This window comes from Anopheles stephensi, chromosome 2, assembly GCF_013141755.1.
Source record: "Anopheles stephensi strain Indian chromosome 2, UCI_ANSTEP_V1.0, whole genome shotgun sequence".
In the NCBI taxonomy this organism is placed as follows: Eukaryota; Metazoa; Arthropoda; class Insecta; order Diptera; family Culicidae; genus Anopheles; species Anopheles stephensi.
Window position 1 is genome coordinate 74,361,158 of NC_050202.1, and position 20,946 is coordinate 74,382,103.

Sequence of the window (20,946 nt, forward strand, 5' to 3'; positions counted from 1 at the left end):
TTGACATATTTTTATTTGCATTTAAAATTATTTGCTACAATACGGCGTCAAGCCGTAATCCTAAAAATATAAATAAATAAATAAATAAAATTATTTGCTAACGTTTCACGTTTCTGACTTGAAAAAAAAAATACAAAAGAGCTAAAGGTGTTGACAAAATTTTAGCCCAACTGTACAGCGATGACTCTTTCCCCTGCTACGGCTTTCTTTTACAATCACAATCGTGTAGGGTAAAACAAAATGATATGAACGAAAACAAAACAAAAAAAAACACACACACACACACAAATCAACATTCAAAAAAAGTAAATCGGTGAAAGAAAAGTTCCCCCACCACCCCCTGTGCTGTCTTCCCTCACCAAACCTGCCGGACACCGGACCCTCCAGCCCACCACCCACCGGAGAAAGAGAAAGAAAGTAACAATTGAAGATTGAAGATTGGGGGTGGGGGGGGATGGTTTCTGGGCGCCGCGCGGCCAAGACGACGTCGAAACGCGCAGCGAAAAAGGGAAGAAAGTAAACATGGCTCGCAAGAGCGAGAGCGAAATCGCAACAGAAACCGAACCGAATGGGTGCTGCGATGTGTGCCGCCGCCACCGGGAGTGGGCAGGTTTGGAGCATAATAAATGAATGGCCCCGCGGAAGATCGCGAGAGGTTGAATCTCAAAACCAGTGGAGTTTGATGAGGGATGGCATGGTAAGAAGGGTGGGGGGGAGACGAGGTAGGCTGTTGATGGGGTGATGGGGAGCCTACGTTTGACTGCCATTCGTTTGGGGCTGGGAATGGAGAAAAGTGAGCGTAAAACCATGAGACCTACCCATAGATCGATGGGGATCGCTGGGGAGGGCCGCCTGGACGGAATTCATACGTAAAGCATAAGCCCCCCCCCCCCCCACCCTCTGCATTCCACTTCTCGTCCACACCAGAGATGGATGGAGCTGCGAGCGAAAGAGAAAGAGCAACAGGGGTGAGTTCAACGACCCCGGGGCACATCACTCTCGTTGGTCGGTACCAGGCGATGGCCGGTAGATATTGTGGGCAAAGTCATTTGCAGGTAGTAACTCTTCGGTGGTCGGCCTGTCTCCGCGCACTCATGTTGGAGAGACCCTCTCTCTCTCTCTCTCTCTGTTTTCTTTTTGGCTCACGCACACAGCTCTCGCGGTGCCGGGCGCAGAAGGCAGCCTGCTACTACCATGTTCGCTATCGCTTTCGCATCAATTTTCTCCTTCTCGCTTTTGTCACATTTTCCGCGATTCCAAGCGTCGGACGTCATATCGACAAGTGTAACCCATTAAATGTTCTTCCCTCCACCGTTCCTCTCATCCGCACCTCTACCCTGGCTCAACCCGCTGTTCCTGTTTCTTCTTTGCCGTCATCCATACATCGACCCAGCTGCTGGGCAGAACGAGCCCCAGAACGAGCTGGAACGTGACGCGTAGGAAATGCGGTGGAAAAGCGGCCGTACGCCGAGGACGAGGCCGTCCAGATCGGTCGGGTTCAAATGATGCGTGCGAATTGACACGTCCTCGCTAACAACCTCGCCGCACTGCTATGGCGGTGCGGTCAGCTGCACAGACACACCAACACCAACGAGCTGGCGATGCACCTTTCGCCCTGCACGGTTGCATTCTAAAGATGGCAGCTCTCGCCCTGTGACAGAACGGAAGGAGAGATTTGCGATTTCACAACCTGTTGCGTAATATCGAAACTTTGGTCCTCCGAGCAGGGGTCAGTCCGGACGATCAGAAGGGCAGGGCAGGGCATAAGATGCTTTCTTCGGGCGCGGAAGCGATAAACGGCTGTGATGAATTGTCGGAACGGAAGGCACAAGCAGAGGATGAGATGAAGGATGTGGTTCTAGCAGCGTGAAAGAGAAAACAAGATCAGTTTATTTTTATTTTGATATCGATTTCAATGTTACGATCAGTGATGCCATATGTCATCTTATTTTTTTATTAACTTTTATTTTTCTACCTAAAATAGTGAAAAAATACTTACTCACCTCTATGCAAGATGAAGTTGCGCACATGCGAGGTTCCTAGCACCATGCGTACATTGTACCAATTGGTGCGTTACAATTAACGTTAGAGCTTTAGACAAAGAAAGATCAAAGAACGGAAGCCTTCGAACGGCGACGGTTCGAGTGGACGGAAATAATAACACGGATCAACATCAGCCGCGAGATGAGCACCCCGGTGTACATCGGCATTACACCCATTGTTACACACGGCAATGATGCCAGTGGCTTTTAATATTGCATCATTATCGCCAACAACGCGAAATTACCTCCAAGATGAGCCCTCCGATCCGGATCCGTTGCGTGGCGTGTGATCCCGATAGTAGACGTTTGGATCCGCAGTATCCGTCCGAATCCCTCACCAGAACTGTTCGTTTGGCGCTTTCGTGCGGGTCGTGAGTCGTTTGTGTTTAATGATCGCAATCATATGGTCGCACTAATAGCAATCCCGGGACCCGTGCGATCCCGGGTGCGTTCCATCGTCCTGCAGGACGCTGCTTGTTGGCCAGAACGCGAGTAATGTCAGCGCACGGCGGCCGATAATGATGCCAGCGTGTCTATAATGAAACTCGAACGGATCGGACTCCACGGATGGGAAGTATATGCCGAGGCGAATGGCATCGCGCCCCCAACAACAGCATGCACTGGAGTCTTCAAGTCTCCCCAGACTCGGAGCTAGCTTTGAATACGCGCCAGCACTCGATACTGCCTTCGAGCTGGATTCGCTCAGCTGAGCGGCCTGGAAGATACGCCTGCAGGCGGCATATGATCGCACAAATCGGCCCATCATCGACGCTATTTAACATCATCTGTTTCTATGAATCTGGTCGGCAATCTGGTACCTCCGCACCGCTCCATCAGTTCGATCAATCACCGCCGTGCGCCGTTTGCCGGTTCAATGTTCTGTGATCGCTGAAGTGTAGTGTTTGGAGTGCGATTTTGTGCATCAAAATTTGTTCTTATTAGGTTTGGTGAAGATCGTCAATACTCTCGCTCTTAAGATTGCATAATACGATCAATAATCTGCTGCTGGAATGTATTCGCTAAATTCCTGCAATTAATCTCTCGCGGTCAAATTAATGGCATTCCGAGGCGAAGATAATGCAGCCGATCGACACAATTGCATGCCTGGCGGTGGCATGATCATGAACGTCGTTGATGTATAAGTACACGCACGAAACTATTAACGACACCACCGGCGACCGCAGCTTCTCGACACTGCCGGGTCGAGAGCTAGGCAGTTTCTGCACAACATTCCAAGACTGTCGGGTCTTCGGGCATCGTGCTGCCCGGTGCTGTGGTGCCTGCAGCAAAAACCCTCGCGATTCCGATCAATGAATTAAGGCAGCGAAAATCTAGCGTACAGCGCACATGAATCGAAACCTGCCCCCTTACCGAACGGGCCCGGCGCAGGAATGGGTGGGCCTGGCGCGAAGATAATTATGGCATTCTTTATCTATGTTAATGTCGAAACAGGAATTTCCTCCTCTCATTGATAGGCTCCACTCGTTCTATCGAGCTGCCCAGAACCCGACAAGTGTTGGTGGATTGCGTTAAGCAATTTCAATTAGACGAGTGCTCTTCCCGGCAGAGCACAGGCCTGGAGAATGGCGAGAGGCTAAGAGATTCGGATGGTCCCGGGCAGATGGTCCCGGCGGAGAAAAGTGTTGCGAAATGGGGGATGATACGTTGCTGCCGGTGGTGCACTAATTGAAGAATCGAAGGCAAGACAATTTACAGGCCCGATTATGTCATTTGTGACATGCACTGTTGCCGCCGGTGCAAACCGGATACCGGATTTGATGCGGAAGTCAATCGGCCTGGAAGACGGCGGTGGGACACATTTTTCTCAAAGAAGTTATTCTAGCAGTTTGAGGTCCGCTCTGCCAAATAACGTCAGTCATTCGCCCATCGCACGCATGGTAACGTGGACCGGTGAGAGAGTACTTGCAAAAAACGGCAGTGCCGCTTACCCGCACCGTTCTGGGCGAAGTTGGTGCTGTGTTTTTACTCGCTCGCCACACTCATTTCGTTTTGTTGCCTTTCTTTCGGTGGACCAGGTCGGCACTCGGGTTCAATGAACGGCCGCAAAACCCGACCGATGGTGATGTACCCCGTGGGAAGCGAGCGAGGGATGTCTGATGCGAGGCTGTCATGCCCGGACAGCCAGTCGTGCTGGCAACACTGCTGCCGGTCAATCCGTTCGCCATTTGTTTCATTCCACTTTCTCCATCGCTCGCCGTGGGCCGGCTTTTTCGGGTGGGTGGACCGGTGGTGTTTACCTTTCGTTTATGTTGCAATAACCGAATGCAAACGGTTTGTTGCTGACGGAAGGGGAGAAATGTGTATCACTCAAACCCCGATCGTCAGCCACCGGAGTGGAGGTCATTCTACGAACGCATGTGTGTGTGTTTGTGGACGTTAGTGGGAATAAGCCCTTTGCCGGGTGCACGATGCAGATGACGTTCTCTCCCAAGAATGCTGTTGCACGTGAGGCCACCGAATGGAAGCAGAGGTTTAAAGAAATGTTGGACAAAATTTGCAATTTTGATGCGTCATTAAGCGTGCCCGGGCTGTGCGCTCCGGGACCTAGTTAGAGCTGTCAACGCGTGATGCACTGATTGCTCGCCCGTCCAGTCAGTCTTTGCAGTCTTGCCTGGGAAAGAAACCGGCACCTGCAGAAAATCGCTGTCATTGATCGCACCAGTCGAGGGAGCAGTTTATGCTGGTTTTGCTTTGGTTTGTTTGTTTGCCCAACAAAACGATCATCTACGGGACCAAGGACCCGCCATTGCCAAGGCTGCACCAATTATCGAGGTCAAGATAGGTGCAACCAACCCTGCACGGACACTCCGGGGCAGGGTGAACAGACTCTCGCGTGGTACGACACACGGAAAAGGTGTGAGCATGTAAAGGTTTCAGTGCTAGTGCACTGCAGCAGATAGACACGAAGGTTATGTATACTTATTAGACCAAATACCACCTTATACCAAATCCGGTGCCCAGTGATCTGTTAAGAATCTATCCTCGGTTCTATCCTCGGACACCCGGTTCTTCATACATAATCTTCGCTCCTCGATGAGTACATATCCTGATTACTCAACGCCTGCCCAGCCCACAAACAGGGTGCCGGCCGTAGCTACATCCGGCTAAGCTGTCTGTCGCACGTCGCATCGCAGGAGGATTGAACTCTGGGACCAGTTTTGTTTTGGTTTTGCAGTGATGTGCCGAGCCCAAAGCCGACTGACCACCGTACCGGAAAGCGATCGATAGATAAGTGTGACACGAAGAAGAGCAAGGCCCTCACAGCCGACTACCGGCTGGGAGTCGGTATCCGATTGCAACCTTGCAGCACCTCCGTCCGTACTCTCCTTACTCCGCACACCTTCCGTCCGACGATGCGCGTTCTTTGGATAGTTTGCCCGTAGTTGTCGTAGTCGTCGCCGTCCGCACCGTCCAAAAGCGACTGATTTTCCGGTTGCTGCGACAATTATAATCTTCCCCGGGATCTAATTGATGTAACATCGCCCGGGCGCGGAAGCAAGTCCGTGCACTGGCAGCACACCCGTTTCCCATACCTGTCATAAGCGACAGCAAGCGCCCTCTGCCGGGGCGCTGGGACCTGGCAGTGCAGTGATATAACACTTTATTTATCACCCGCTTTGTTTTGGGCTCGTCTTCTGCGGCACGGTCCTGCCGTACGGCGCTGCTAATAGGCGAAACCGGCCCCGAAGCGAGCGATGGCGCAAAAACACCCTATCATCGCCGTGTCTCACGCTCATCCGGTTCGAGTGACATCAGGGAAATCGGACTGCACAAAACACAAGGCAGGACGGCTGGTGGGTAGGGGGTGGGGGGGAGGGTGTCCGCAAATTTGCCATATTAAAAGCAACTGCACTAAAATGTGCACTTAGCGTGCACACCCCACCGGCCGGTTCTTCCTCGACCATTCCGGCATCCAGGGCAAGATCGGGCAAGATCGTTGCAATGAACTCGACAGCCCTACCCGACGACCCCTTCATCACGAACGGATTAATACACCGGCGTCGCATCAGTTTCGTGGCCGGTTCCTGTTTGCCTCCCCCTCCCGGGTGGTGCGCGTGGTTGTGATGTCCCTCGATCGATTGGGCGCAAACGTTGGGAGCACGAAGGGATCACGGGACATAAAGAAGGAACAAAATGCAATGACACCTGCAGCGATGTATCGTTCCAGGGCGACTCCCTGGAATCTCGTCCAAATGACCATCCCGGGAAGTTCTTGGCTACTCCCCGGGAGAAGCAATGTCGTTGACAGGGATCACCCTCCGGAATCATTACAGGCTCAGTTTTTCCACCGAGCCAGGTTCTAGCGATTTGCATTCCCAACTTGCGGTGAACACCTGTTTGCGGCGGTGCGATTGTCGGAAACGTTTATGGCAGCTGGTCGAGTGGCAAAATCAATAGGCAAATTATGCGTAACATGTATGCGCGTGCGTGTGTTTGTATGCGCTGGTGATTAGGCTAGGGCTCCGTAAGCTGTACTCTGGATCAATTATCAAATTACATTCATTGCACACTAGGCAATTGCCGGTTAGGCGCTGGGGTTATGGCTGTTGGCGTGTCACGATCGCTTAGTCAGCTTACGATCAGAGCAGGCTTCAGAAACAGAGTAGATGAATCATGCCCTACGACAATCTGGTCGAGATATGTGGTCACTACCCATGGCAAACTTGATGTAAATAGAAGAAATACAGTACAAAGTTATTTTAAAGCGTGATCCTCTACCAAGATTCTTCAAAATTACAGCAAAGCAGTAAGATTCTCTCGAAGCTCACCTGCTTAAAGATCAAAGCCCCCCAGCGATACATATTGCGTGAGAATTCTCTAATTTCTAGCCCGATCTCGACCGAACTCTAAGCGTAATAACTTAACAACCATTAATAGGTACACTTTAGTGTGCCTGGTTCCGCTTCGAGCTGCAATTGCTGTTACCTTCTCCTCCGCTTCCCCATCACCATACTAACTATCGCCCCCAGGCCCTAACCGAGAACTGCTAGTAACTGCAAGCTGTTGTGCACTAACGAAAAAAAAAGAAACTTTGCATAACTTACCCGCAGCCGTTCCCAGGCGAACGATTTGCAATTATTTCCGCATTTTATCGCGACACGCACCGAAACGGTACCTCCCAAGATAGGGATCTCGCGGCTCGCTGCACCGACCGACGACCGACGTCCCCTACACCGTCACATCGTCGATCGGTCCACACGTTTGACACGGGAGGTGGCTAATAAATATTTACTCAGCAAAGCCGCTAAATTACGGCCTGTTTATTAGTTTTCCCGTGCGCAAGTACTCAGCCCACCGCAGTGGGCTTTGATTTGCGTTGCCGTGCGGCACGGGGCTGCAGGTGATCCGATGGCCGGATAAGCCAGAGCCTCCGGGGGCGGTCTCGATCTCGGTAGTATTAAATGGAATTCGAACAAATCAATCACACCGATCGATCGATTACGACAATGTTGCCCGTGTAGCGAGAGATGCGATGAATCCAATATCAATCCGGGTCCGGGGATGACAGAACACCGGTGCTATTCTTACCACTTTTGTCACAGCGACGGGCGTGTGTGTGCATTGGATAAGGAAGAAAATGGTTGCCCGTTTGAATTCACCCCAAGACCGAGAGTGTGTAAGGGTTGACCGGAGTGTAATGATTAGTTGCACCCGGTAATGCCACAACTCGCTTAATAACAGACATCCCGCCCAGGGCACGCGTGTGCACGGGTGCAATTGGTGCGTTCTGCAATGCATACGGTGTGGATGGTTTTGATAGCACTTGTCGAGGACCTGTCGTCCGCAAACTCATCACCCATCGATCCTTAGTGCACGGTCATCATTTACTTTACCTTTGATGCGGGCAGAGAGAGAGGGGGACATTGGGGTGATAGTTGCTTGGTGGCCTACGAACGACACCAACCATTAGCCAGGTGCGGGAGTATGCCCCGGAGATATGCGTCCGTGCTTTTGAATCGACTCCTTGAGCGGATAATGTCAACCAGTGCTCTTTCGAGGTGGTGGTGTGCACAAATGGGTTTCTCGCCAACGGCATCACTCCGGCACCATTTCCGGGTCATCATCGGTGTGAGAAGAAACGCAGCGAACAGACAGGACAGTTAGATGGTTGTTTCTATTGTTTTCTCTGTAACTGGTGGTTTAACTTCGGCTGGCTGGGACTGACTAGCCTGCTTTTACACGCAAACAGACAGAGTCAAACACGAGGTTGTAGTTTCAGAGCAGAAGATCGTTTCACATCACGTTTCACATTTTACCCCAGCCGGGGAAACTCAGGTTTATCATGATTGCCTGAAGCTGTATCTTTAGCTGAGGTTCCAGCGCCGTTTGGTTAGGGAAATAGAAATATTTGTCCGCTTGCCTGTATAAGCTTGTTAACGGTTCGCTTACCGATCGTTTTAATTAGTGTAAATATAAGGATGATCCAACACACGAGAGTCAGTATGTGCCTCATATTGAAGTTGAAATTGAACTGCAACGTTCAAGAGAAGTCTTGGTGCAGCTTGCATGTATAATGTAGCTCATGTTGAATCTGTTGTTGATAATGAAATCACAACAAATCTAATCATTGGCATGTAACACTGATACCCCCTAACGTAACTTTAAGGTTTATTTCTGGAGCTGATAATCTCTCTCTCTTCCTCTCTCTCTCTCTCTCTCTGTTTCTACTTGGCCTAACGACCTCTTAAGGTCATGCCTACCATTTGTGGCTTACTAGGCTTAATGACATCACGCAATTGGATAGTCAGGAGGAACGGTATGGATGGGATTTGAACTCCGGTTCTCTCGTATCATAACCGGCGCCGTTGTCGTTTTATATTATCTTTATATTATTATATTTTTAGTAATAAATGTAAATAGAATGTAAATAAAAATATTTTTGACCATTTATATTCTTTAAATTTTATTCATTTCCAAATCGGATTCTTCGATCATGCACGATCATTTTTCTTCAGATTCTGAGGAATCCGAATCTTCGCTTGCTACCTGTGACACAAACGCTGCATGGTGCTCCGTTATCAGCTGACCCAGTGGGATGCTTCGCTTTAGGATTTGAACTCTAATCTCATTGCTTACCGGTTCAAAACCATCACCTGAAGAAGGACGAGGAGAACATTTGCCGTATGTATTTGAATGCAATCGATGCTAAACTTATATTATACCTTGAGCAGACACCAAAGCACACACCAACGCTACAAGCAGCAGTGCAACAAATACGAACTTCATGATTCAGCTTGCCCGTTAACTATGAACGCCGAACTGTCAGGCGTTAGTGGATTTATAGTTTGCTGTCTGTAGATTGTTGGCTGATAAGCCGCTCCTCAAGGACTCACTCGGAGGAATCAGATGAAAATCAGTCGTTTAAATGATGTATTTAACAAATACTCTGGATCGTATGTAATACCAATCAACGGGCTTATCAAGTACTAACTAGAAGTGTACTAAACAGACTTTTGAGTGTTTCAGATGCGTCGTAGTAAAAGAATAGTAAATATTTGAACGAACAATTATCTGCATTGCTCATCTCTTCTCATGATCATGATTACATATTTTCAAGGAACCCCAAGAATTGTTGAGTTCTCATACTTGCGGCATTCACCAAGCTCAAAAATAAAATAATCAAATAAAGAGACATAAAATAATAATTGTGATGCGCACAAATGAAAACTACAACCGGAGGCGCTTACCTCCTAACGCACAATTTCGCAGTTAATCGATACGTTCCTTCCCGGAACATAAGAATGCCAACAAAACATTAAACAAACACACAATGAGCTCATGATTTATGTGCCAGGCGTCAAACGATCTCGGTTGCGAGGCATCAACCAACGGCTCGGAGTAGCCATCCTACGCACCTTTCTGTCAGGAAGAAAGTATTCCCCCACTGAAAAGAGCAAACACGGAGAAAAGGATACCGATAACGGGTGTGCGGGCTGGTAATAGATCATACGGTAAAATGTCCCAGTGTGTTGCACGTCGACGTAAATCAACCATCAACGGTAAATCATCGGTAATGGGCAAACGTCACGAGTGTCAGTAGGTGTGAGACCACCAGGGTGAGTTGTTGTGCTAATGCCTCGCTTATATTTTACGTCCTCCCATTCCAATGCTACAGCCGACTGTCTCGAACAGCTCAAACACCGTTCCTCGATTGCTTGATCAGTTTCATACGGAATCTATCAAAAGCGTTCTAGCGATATGCCATTCCTAAGCAGAGCACTGTTAGTCGCGACGCGCAATGAAGCCGTAATGGTGGCGCTAATTTGCCGACGACTGTTACTGGTCCACGCTGCGTTGACAATTAGTGGCCCCTGGAGGCGAGGTGGACCGGCGGACCAGCGCTTCCCGTTAAGCGCAGGTGCCGGCTGATTTACGCGAAGCTGTACCGGATCGGTGCAGTGCAGATCGAATGCACCGATAAGCGCACTGCACCGGATCTCGATCAGCGCACGCTGAAGGTCAGCCGGCAGCGGCAGAATCCGTGTGGCATTTCACAGGCGAACGGGTCCGGCGTCCTTGCGTGGCCTCCAGGGCGTGTTACGTCAGCCCGGTATTGGCTGCCTGAAAGTGAAATCGAAGCTGACATCCGATCCGCTCCGCGCCGCTCCGAAACGGTCCCGATCGGCAGGGGTTCGGTCGGATCGATTAATGGTCCGCCATTTGCCATCCCACCGCTCATTGTTTGCTAATGCTTCGTAACGTTGCTTCGGAAAGCCATTAGCGAGACTCGATCATCGCTGCACACGGAACTGCACGTGAGATTGGTGGAGCTTTTGCTGAAAAATAATGATTCAGGAATAGCTGAGACACTATGAGAGATCATTCCGAGCTGCCTAGAATTTCTCAAGACTTTTATTTCTAACTTATAATTTTGATGGTCTTTGATAGCATTTCTTTAACTCAACAAATCATTTTCTAATATTTCAATGCACTCAGACTGATGTTTAGCTCTGAATCGTCTAAAATTCGTCTAATGTAATAGATTAAAATCTACAACTGCGCTATCTGACGCCAAGCCTTAATACTTAAAATATAATAATAAAAATTGCGCAGTATAGCAATACAACTAAACATCAGCTAATTATTTTACATTACATTTAAATAATAAAAGATATTAAAAACCCAAACTCTTTTCATGTTTAAACATGAGCAAACGCACTGCGCACTGCGCGTACAATGGCCGCAACCGATTCGAGCGAATCGCTCATTTCCTGGGATTTTATTCGATATTGTGCACGCCGGCTCAACAAAACCAAATGGACTGAACAAGCGAACGAACAAAGAAAAGAAAAAGACAAATAAACCAACTACAGCAGCTTCTTCGTCGTACGCTACCAAAGTTCCCCATTTTATGTGGAGTCAGCGACACTAGTCAGTCGTACCGATTCGCCCGTAATCGTGGCGCATGTCTTCGGTCCGGCCATCGGGTTGGTCCGAATCGGCAGCCCACCGGCACTCTTTTTTTGCTGTTTTCGTATATCAAGTACGCAAATTTAACCATAAATCTGACTAATCAAATATCGTTCGCACCGCCCCCGGGATAGGGCTGCCGTTTTTTTTTTGGGCAGGCAGCTCGTGGTGCGTGGTTCCTGTTCGTACGCGTTTGGGAGTGTGCATGTGGTTTGCTTAAATTTCTTGAAATCTCTCCCGAGCCACCTTAGGCCTGTGGGAAAGTGCAAGCGAGTTATCGAGAACTCGCCTCGGGTCACCCCAAGAATATCGGGTGCAGTGAACGATCCATCCACCTGTCCGTCGGGCACGCGCAGCGAACACACCAACCGATTAAAGTGAGTTCGAAACAACCGTACGGTTGTAAATGAACGAGAAAAAGCACTCGTCGTTGCTAGTGGCGACTCCAACTCTAAACGCGACCTGTGCACAAGGTGCATTAAATTGCACCACAGTACCAGCGATCGGTGTGCCCGGCTAACATCCCGCCGAACCCGGAAGCTGCCTGGCTGCGTCTGCGCAAACTACAAGCCTAACGCCAGACATCGAAGGTGGGAGGGACTTTGCAGAGAGGGATTTTATGAGTAAGCAATAAAATGCAAAACCACGATCGGTCGCGCTGACACCAAGCAATCGACCAGTGCACCGGCCGATGCAATTTAGAAGGAAAGGGCCAATAAGTTAAGCCCATCCAATCAACTCCGAACACTGATGTCATTCGATGTCAACGGGGCCTATAAAGAGAGCAGGGTTAGGGGTTAGATGGCCGGGTGTCACCCACAATCGATCGATAAATTATACGCTAATCAGTGCAAAACCGTAGTCACAGGCTGTGCTTCGATTTCCGGTACAAGCCACCACTAGCACGGCACTTTGGACCAACTTTTACAACACTTTTACAGGGGGTCCATCGGGTGACCGCCCGATGGGTTCATCTAATAGCTGACCGCAGGCGGTTCAACACCCGGAACGGCCATCACCGGTCGTGGATGTCTAAGCCTAAACGTTGCGCCGCCACACAATTAGTGGATTGCCTTCGGGAGGTGGCGATGTTTCGCGAGCGCCGTCTCACCTCGCCCGTGGGTTCTTCGGCACCCACGGCCCTCGGTTCGCCGGAACTGCAGCGTGGTGCAAACGATTAATGTTTAGCGTAGCGGAATGGAGGTTCTTCCCCTGCACGTCCACTGACCTTAGCCCGGTGGTGGTGGTTCCTCGTCGGCAGGTTTAAGGACACGTTGTGGCGTTGTATTAGAAGTCCCCCCCTTTCCCTGACGTGAGCTACAAACGTCAGGTTGGTACCGAGATGAACGTGATGACAATACTGCGATACCAGGCGACATGATCTCGTTGGGTGACGATTAAAATTCTACTCCCGTTGCTCGATCGGCGTCCTGTGTTCGAGGCATGTGAACGCGAAGAACGCGCGCGACAACATAAATGATCGTTGTCGTTATGTACGGGCACGTCCGTCTATTTGTCATAATATTTATCGTGTGTGTGGTTGCGGACCACGAGACGCAACAGAAGTGTAGATGAAGCAGTTAATGATATCACTTTAAATGATTGAGTGTTTATTAAAAGGCACTGCGTGGCGATACATTCGCGGAACGGAAGGCGAAATGGAGAGCGGGAACGACTGCGGCACCCGGTGCACATCGTAGCAAGTGGAACGGCCGACCAAAGAACGTGCGAGGCACAGTGGTCCTGGCTAATGGGTGGACGATTGGACTGCGGAATGGTTTATTTAAACTGTTTCACACATTTTGTATTCATGTGAGACACGGTAATATTCTCAGCATTACAAGTTGAAGTTTTGCTGTTCGACATGATCCTCTTGACATGTAGAGGACTGATTTCCTAGATTTTCACCCATCTCTCAATATTTCTACTGATATTTTAAATTGATGAATACCTCAACTCATACTCCACTGTTCGACTATGTTGGAGAAGGTCCTTGAATAACCAGCTCTCATAGAATATTTTAAGATTTTTCATTCATTAAAATCTAACCCCTTACCAAGATCTATCAGCAACTATTGTGACCGAAAGAGCTATTTATACTCTCATCAAAAAACAATTGTTGACCACATATTAAACACAAAATCTACTATTATCCCCATCACCCATTTCATGCTCACTAATGCAAGATCAAGATCGTAAGTCGCATTCTGATGCGCCAACTTACTTTCCCCTCTCCCCGCCAAACCCACCTTTCACAGCCACCCCCACGCCACGTTGGCATAATAACGAGCATTCTCCGGTAGGCCGCGTGCCATGCCAAACCCGATCTCGGGTCGACAAAATAATGCCAACCATTTTGCGTGATCCTTGCGCTGGCACGCATCGAACGGTAGGCAAGCAAAACGGCGCGATAGTCCCGCGCCCGGTTCTCACGCTTCTCCACTTACATCCCGCGTGTCATCGGGGACGCCTTATCGCGATCGTGTTTCGCGATCTCGGGCTAAGGCAGCGGCACAGTAGCACCGTGGGCACCCGCGCACCGGTTGTCGGATGTGCGCGGCGAGCAAGATTAAATTGAATGCAAATTTTATAGTTTATAATTATCGATCATCTTGTCGTACTCCCGTTCCACTGGTGGCGAGAACCAGTCATGCCGCAAGGGAAGGCGCACCGAGTGTATGGACGAGACTGTGACTTACACGGTGAAAACGCAAACCCGATGAACTATGATACACTCGCTACAAATGAGACATAATGAGTGCAGTTTGTAGAGGGGTGCTCAAGAGTGCCGGCATTCGTCGGGAGGTTGGGCTCGCAAGCGATGAACATCTGTTTGAAGTTATCGGGTGCTTGACACGTACAGAGACTCGTAATATGATTTCATGAGGTAAATGGATAACAGCCCGTATAATCATGTTCTAAAGTGATAAAGGATATCTCAGTTAACGAGATTCAATAAAGCCTGGAGACAGGCGTAATTCACTTATATCTACAGAAGGAAGCCTGTTTTGAGCCATCCAATAATTCCTAAACTACAATTGATTTCTAAACTGACCTATAGTCTATTGAACTGATGCCGTGCAGTGATTGGCAGTCCTGTATCAGCCCGCTCGAGCGTGATCCTGCGAAGTGTTGATTAGTGGTCGCTTTCGAACGAAACCAAGCCTGTTTGCTCGGCCGATCAGTTCCAGATATAACACCCTGAAGATTAATTCTCTTGTCATACCTGCCCGTACCCGGCACCACGCTGCGAGAATTCACAGACAATGTAAACGGCGGTCGCCAAGCCTTGAAAGCCCGCGCAGGCAAAAGATCAGTCAGTCTGGTCCGGGACGGCTGAGAGCTTACCGGGGCATCATCGGTAAGCCCCACCGTTCGACCGCGTGGTTCTAAGCCGGGGAGGGTAACCGGGGTGGAGGCTAAATAATCCATACCTAGTATGCAATTAGTACTTAATAAAATAATGAAAATGCAGTATGAAGAAAAGTGCAACAGCGCAAAAGAGCACCGGTTTGTTGTGCCGGCAACAATGTTGCACACCCGGTTGCCGTTGATAGAGGGCTCGTGGCAGGAATGCAGTGCCGACCGCAGGACAGGGCAAACAAATATCGTCCGGCTTGCGGGCGGTCTTTGACGAGCAGCCAATGCACAACTCACGCTTGCTGCAATCGAGAGCCGTGCTCAACAGCCGGGCAGCAGACCGGAGGATCGTAGGCACGTTACCATCACGCCACGCCGCATCGTCGTGGGAGTGCTCCGGAAATGTGCAAGTGCATCAATGAGTGTGAAGTGCCGTCGGCCACCTTAGAAGGTCTTCCTTAAAGTGTGGGTCCGGTCCGGTCGGGGCGCAATCGAAACGATGACTTAATCGTGCCACTCTCTGACATCTTCCACCGATGCCCATGCGCGGGTGATAAATGACTGATGCAGAGTGGCAGTTCGGTGACGGCGTCATGGGCTTCCACTCGGTTCAGCTGCCCAGCCGGTGTATCCGGGATGCAAAACTCCGGTGGCTAGAAGTGGCTCGAAAACCAATTCAGCAGCTTTTTGAAAGCAAACTGTCAAAGCAGACTCCAAGTGCCACCGGTAAAGTCCAGAATCCTTCTCCCGAATGACGCAATGTGTGCAAACAAACAGGAAGGAGCAGTGTACACGGAACGTAGAACGCTTCCGTGTTCTACGCTGTCCCGTTACTCAACTGTACCGCTATTTACACCTGAAGAAAGCTGCAGGATGCCAATGAGCGAAAGGGATCCTGATGCTAGACGGACGGCGGATGCGTTTGAAAACCATCTAAATACACAAACCTGAGGGTGAATGCTAATGGGGCAAGCAGCAGTGAAATGGCAAAGGACTTGGAAGGCACTTCATTTCACTGGCCTAGGAACGGTAGAGTTCCTTCGTTTGGGTTTTTGCTTCCGCTTTGTGTATTGACTTTTTGAGATGTCAAGATTTCGCTTTCTTTGAATAGTTTGTTTTTTAAAGAGCGAAACCCGATACCAGGTACCGGTTGAGCGAAAGCACTGAAAGCAAAGGTCTTCATTCTTGCGGAAGGAAAAGTACGGCGGAACAATGTAGAGCAGCTGGATAATGTCTTAAGGGATCCGGAGCATTCTAATGCGTAAATAAATTCTTAGGGTTTTAGCTATCCGGACATGCAATATTGATCGGTTTGACATGACTTGTAATCCAATTTAATGAAGTAATATTGTACTTAAGAGACTTAGCTCGATTAACTTGATATTGGGATCATTGGGAATAGGACCAAAAATTGGAACAGGAGCTTCCGTTCTTGGATTGATCTTCGAAAACCTCTATCAGTCTTATAGTTTTTTTAGTACGATTGTTTGAATTCATCCAAGAGGATGTTAAAACATCAACAACTGCTTCCCAGTTGATGGTTTAGCGGCACAACAAAGTTCATCTTGCACATTCAAACCATCTGCCACCGGAACTTCTCGGACTCATCTTTCCACCTTTCGATCGGTTCAAATCTTTTCTGCCTTCCCTTCGCTCGACCACTGCCCAAAATATTTACCCATACGGCAGACGGGTACCGAAGCTACCGTCACCTGAGCAATTGGCAACCAAAAGGACATTTCTGTTGCCCGCCCGACAATGGTTGACCACCAGCACTCACACGGTTCAGCTTACCCCTGGCACTGGACTGTGCCGGTGACTCTCGCTTTCGTTCGGTCATAAAATAGTCCGATTGATTGCCGTTTGAGTGACGCACGATGGAAATGTACTGCAACGCTTTTGGGATAAAACCGGCTAACGATCGTCGAGGGACGGATTGCATTTGGACTCGAACCGCGGCGATCCTACCCAAAAGACAGATTGGAAGGAATGATCGTGGTCCAGCGGGCAACCATTAGCACACAATGGTAAATTAGTGCCAAATGCTGTGGGCGTACGGTAAGCGAATGCAGCGTTCGCTGCTGACACTGACCGTTTTGCTAGCTGAAACATTAATGGCTAAAGAATTGCCATATTTATTGGCCGGTCGTAAAGATGTCAGCGGAGCTGCTTTGTCCACAATTTAACAAAACGTTTGAAGCGAGTCCCGATCTTCAATTTGACTAACCGTTTAACTCGGTCAATTCGTGTGTGCCACATTCTGCTAAGTGCTCGAGGATGAGGACCAGTAATTTCCCCGATCGTTACCCGCTTGTTGGGGGTAGGATTTATTGGCCGAGAAAAGTGTTGAAGCTTTCATGATTGTATAAATGAAAACAAATATGCTAATTAGCCGACACAAACTTGCCCGATCGGTCTGTAGTCCTTTCCACACCCCTGTACCTGCTGCCACCATCGCATCCTTTAAGGTTATTCCGATGGCCGCGTGCAGTTTTTGCCTGGAAAACCCGGCAATAGTGCGCGCATCTTCGTCATGCGCCGTGCAAAACGCACCGCGGCAAAAATACCTCCGAAAAATCCTATCAAAAACGGACACCAGTAAATCATGCGGCTGAAATCTACTTTTATTATTCCATTTACAGAGATTAGGCCTGGCCCGAAAACGTTCCTACTCCCCTTTTTCGGAATGCGTGTGTTTGTGTGTTCGATCGTACCGAAACAGTACCCTTTTGCCGACATTCGGCGACATCGCTGCATCCCATCGCTGCCTAGCGCTGCCACACTCGCGGACAACGACATCGATCACCATCGATTCCCTTTTTGCCCGGCGATGCGCATAAAATGAGCTCGCGAAGGTGATGCTGGACGTCCAGTTTGACGATCAGTCCGGCTCGGGAAATGTATTGCCGACACGTCACGCAAACCATGGTGGATGCGTTTGGCGATGCGCATGCCGCAGCCTGATATTGATCCCGGCAGCTTCCAGGCTGCACGGAATGCGCTTGTCCATTGTTTAGAAAACTTCACTCGACCGAAAGCGCACCGACTGCTTGTGCAGAATGTTTGACATTCCGCCGGTTTGGGCGGCAGCCCTGCCTGCCAGGGTATTGTTTTCAATCAACTTTATCGGCCACTAACATCTCAAGCTTTCAAACCTTTCAAATATTTGAAAACTGTTCACGAGTTGATGCGTTTTTGTATGTGGTGGTTGGCTTTTTGCTGTTGCCGAAATTGTTGATATGTTTTTTCTGCTTTTTCTTACACAATCCGGGCTAACACTAGGCGGTGCTGTTTGGGGGTTCGTAATCTGAGGACAGCATGGTAAATGTGTGGTTAGCTAACCTGGTTCTGATTTTGTAAAGGGATTTGGTACTGTAGAAAACTTTATAGTCTGAAGCCTAACGATCTAGCAACTTAAAATAAATGATCTAACGATAATAGCTCAGGATTATTCGAATTTCTTCTTTCTTGGCACTACAAACTTGAGAGGGTTCGGCCTGCCATGGCTTTCAGTGACTTGATTTTACCCGTAGCTCGATAGTCAAGTCCTGCGTATGAGGAGTTGATCTGGGTGGGATCTCGTTAGCTCAATTCAATGAGTTCCATTACTGTGTAACTCAATCCTTTGCTTTAGACAATAATCAACACCAGGTGAGACTTATCAATAGTTGACGGGTTTTCAATTGAAACTACCCCTTGCAAAATTTGAAGGGAGCGAATCCGCATCGTCTTAAGGGGTGGATATCGAGCCAGCCGTCTATTTGTCCGTTGCAAAAATTCTTCCTCGGACGCATTCAAAGGATTGCAACACAACACCCACCCGGTTGCTTTCGATTTCGACTTCCAGTTGACACCTTGGCTTGTTCTACGCTTAATCGATCTTCGACTCCTGTCAATACGATCGAACCTACCCTTTCTACTGCATTGAAAGTAAAAACTAACGATCAAATAAAAATGATTCGCTACGAAAGGTGGATCGTTTTATGTTTCTGACAGAATTGTTTTTTTTTTCCCAATCCAAACCTTTTTTCCTCAACTTCAGCATGATTAGCCTGAGCACGTGCGCAACGCATGGGCAGAAGGTTAAGCTCAACCCGCCAGTGATCGTGTGCCGTCGCAGCACAAACGCCACACGCGCAACGCACAAACGGATGTAAAAAGAGTTTTCCGTTTCCTTGGCGCTCGCCTTTCAAAAGCCTTTTATTCCCCCACTTTCTTCAGCGCTGGGTTCCGGTTTTTATTTTGCTTCGGTGGCTGCGTCTCAAACTGTAAGGGTTGGTTTTTTGTTCACCTCCGGAAAGGGTTCATCCCACAACTCACCCCCGGAAAGGGGTGCGTGCGTTAACAAAAAACGTAACCAGGGAACGAGATCGTCATAAAAATCGCGATCGTAGCATCTTTAAGAGTGTGGCTGACGCAAACAAAAAAGTGAAATCCTAAACGTCGGTGGCACACGACACTCGACAAGATTTTTTTCCTCCACACCCTCCGAAGTTCCGGCGGACCCACGCGCATCAGATGCTACCGGAAGCGTGTTAAAAAATGTGACGCACTTCCCTCTTCGAACCACCCTCCAAAGTGTGTATAGATTAGGATTTTTTATGTCTATGTGTTACCATACCGGTGTAATGCATATAAAAAAGCGAAAGTTTTCTTTGTATTGTTCGCGCTAGTTCCCGTGTCGCCCATGTCTAATATCGCCGTCAATCAGCTGCGTCACAACGGTGTGGCAGAAAAAAACAATCATATAAATTCATCGATACTCTACGCACAAGCTGCTGCTGTAGCACTCATAAAACGGTAAGATTTATTCATCTCTCTCGATAGACGATCGCCGAACGATCGCCGATCAGTATCGGGGGTTCGAACATTTGGTCCATATTTTCTGTATATGTTTTGAGCTCGTAAAAACATTACCCCGAACAATGGGCCGGCCGGTGAGGTACGAAACTGCATATGAAGCTTGTCATCGGAAGGAAAGCTGCCGAAGAAGGTACCATTGGGAGAATGAAAGTGAAAAAATACCTTTGCCCGGTGCAGTTAAATTTTATGACTGCGACTTTCTGTCGTTGATTGAGCTGAAGGATTCTGGGAAATGGTGACCGATACCGCCCCTCGAAGGACTCGCCAACAGCCGGAGGTTCGTCCTTTCGGGGCGTAACGTCGGTCAATCGTGAGAGAAAGTGATCACTTTATTGCAGATCGTATAGAGAAAGTCTAAATGGCCCTATCGTAAAACTATCGCTCGGTGACAGAATTATTGGATCGTAATGTTATGTCTGTGTACCGACATCATTGATACAAAGAAAATAGATAACTGCAGAATGCGACTTCCCGAGAATCAATAGGAATGTTGATGTTGACCAAGGACCATTTTGGACGCTAGAGGATTCCTTTGTCTAGCTGTATGATACTCGTAGCTATACTTGAATCCAATCGATACGAGAGTATGCCTAAATCCTTCCTCAAATAATCACCCCAAAAATCTTGAAATAATGTATAGAACTCTTCCACAATGCCATTTTGAATTTGCAAGCCCGTAATGTGACTAAGAAACGTATCTAAAGCCGAGTAAACAATTATCAGGATGTAGTTAACGTTGTTGAATCACCACTAGGAAGCCGACAGATCCTTGTCCGTCGATAACGGCATAACTCGACGTGTGCCCCCTAAGTTTACAACCATGTTCGAACGGTGTTCTACAAGCCCAACCAACAGAATAACTCCCTTTGAGACTCGAGCACCTGTTTTCCCGGTGGCAGTGCAAAACGCACACGTCATAAGTCACGATCGCTGCAACGTGGCACCCTGCTTTGCATAGCAAAAAAAAAATGCACCCAGCTGCCAGCCGACCCTCTTTATCGATCCATCTCGTCCAGATCGTACACACACACGTATCCGTCTGGTCGAAAGCGAGAGTTCCCGGTTCCGCGTGACGGTGTCGCATCCGTTGCACTCGCTGGACTGGACGCAGCTTCCAGGAAATACGGCCCAGCTACCCCGGGTTGCAATTACTCAATCAGTACCGGCAGCACGAACATTCCGTTCCGTCGTGGCCGCACTGGGCTGGGCGGGAGTGTGATCGAACGGCTGCGCTCTGCTTATTATCGTT

The 20,946-nt window shown here is 48.8% G+C and overlaps 1 long non-coding RNA gene across 1 annotated transcript; it reads right to left on the reverse strand.

Moving 5' to 3' along the window:
* Positions 1-8,938: 8,938 nt before the first annotated feature.
* On the reverse strand, positions 8,939-9,563 carry LOC118503521. Its single transcript, XR_004905188.1, has 2 exons — positions 9,227-9,563; positions 8,939-9,157 (listed from the first exon to the last, which is right to left on the reverse strand). It is a non-coding gene; the product is annotated as an uncharacterized LOC118503521 (long non-coding RNA).
* Between the last annotated feature and the right edge of the window lie 11,383 nt (positions 9,564-20,946).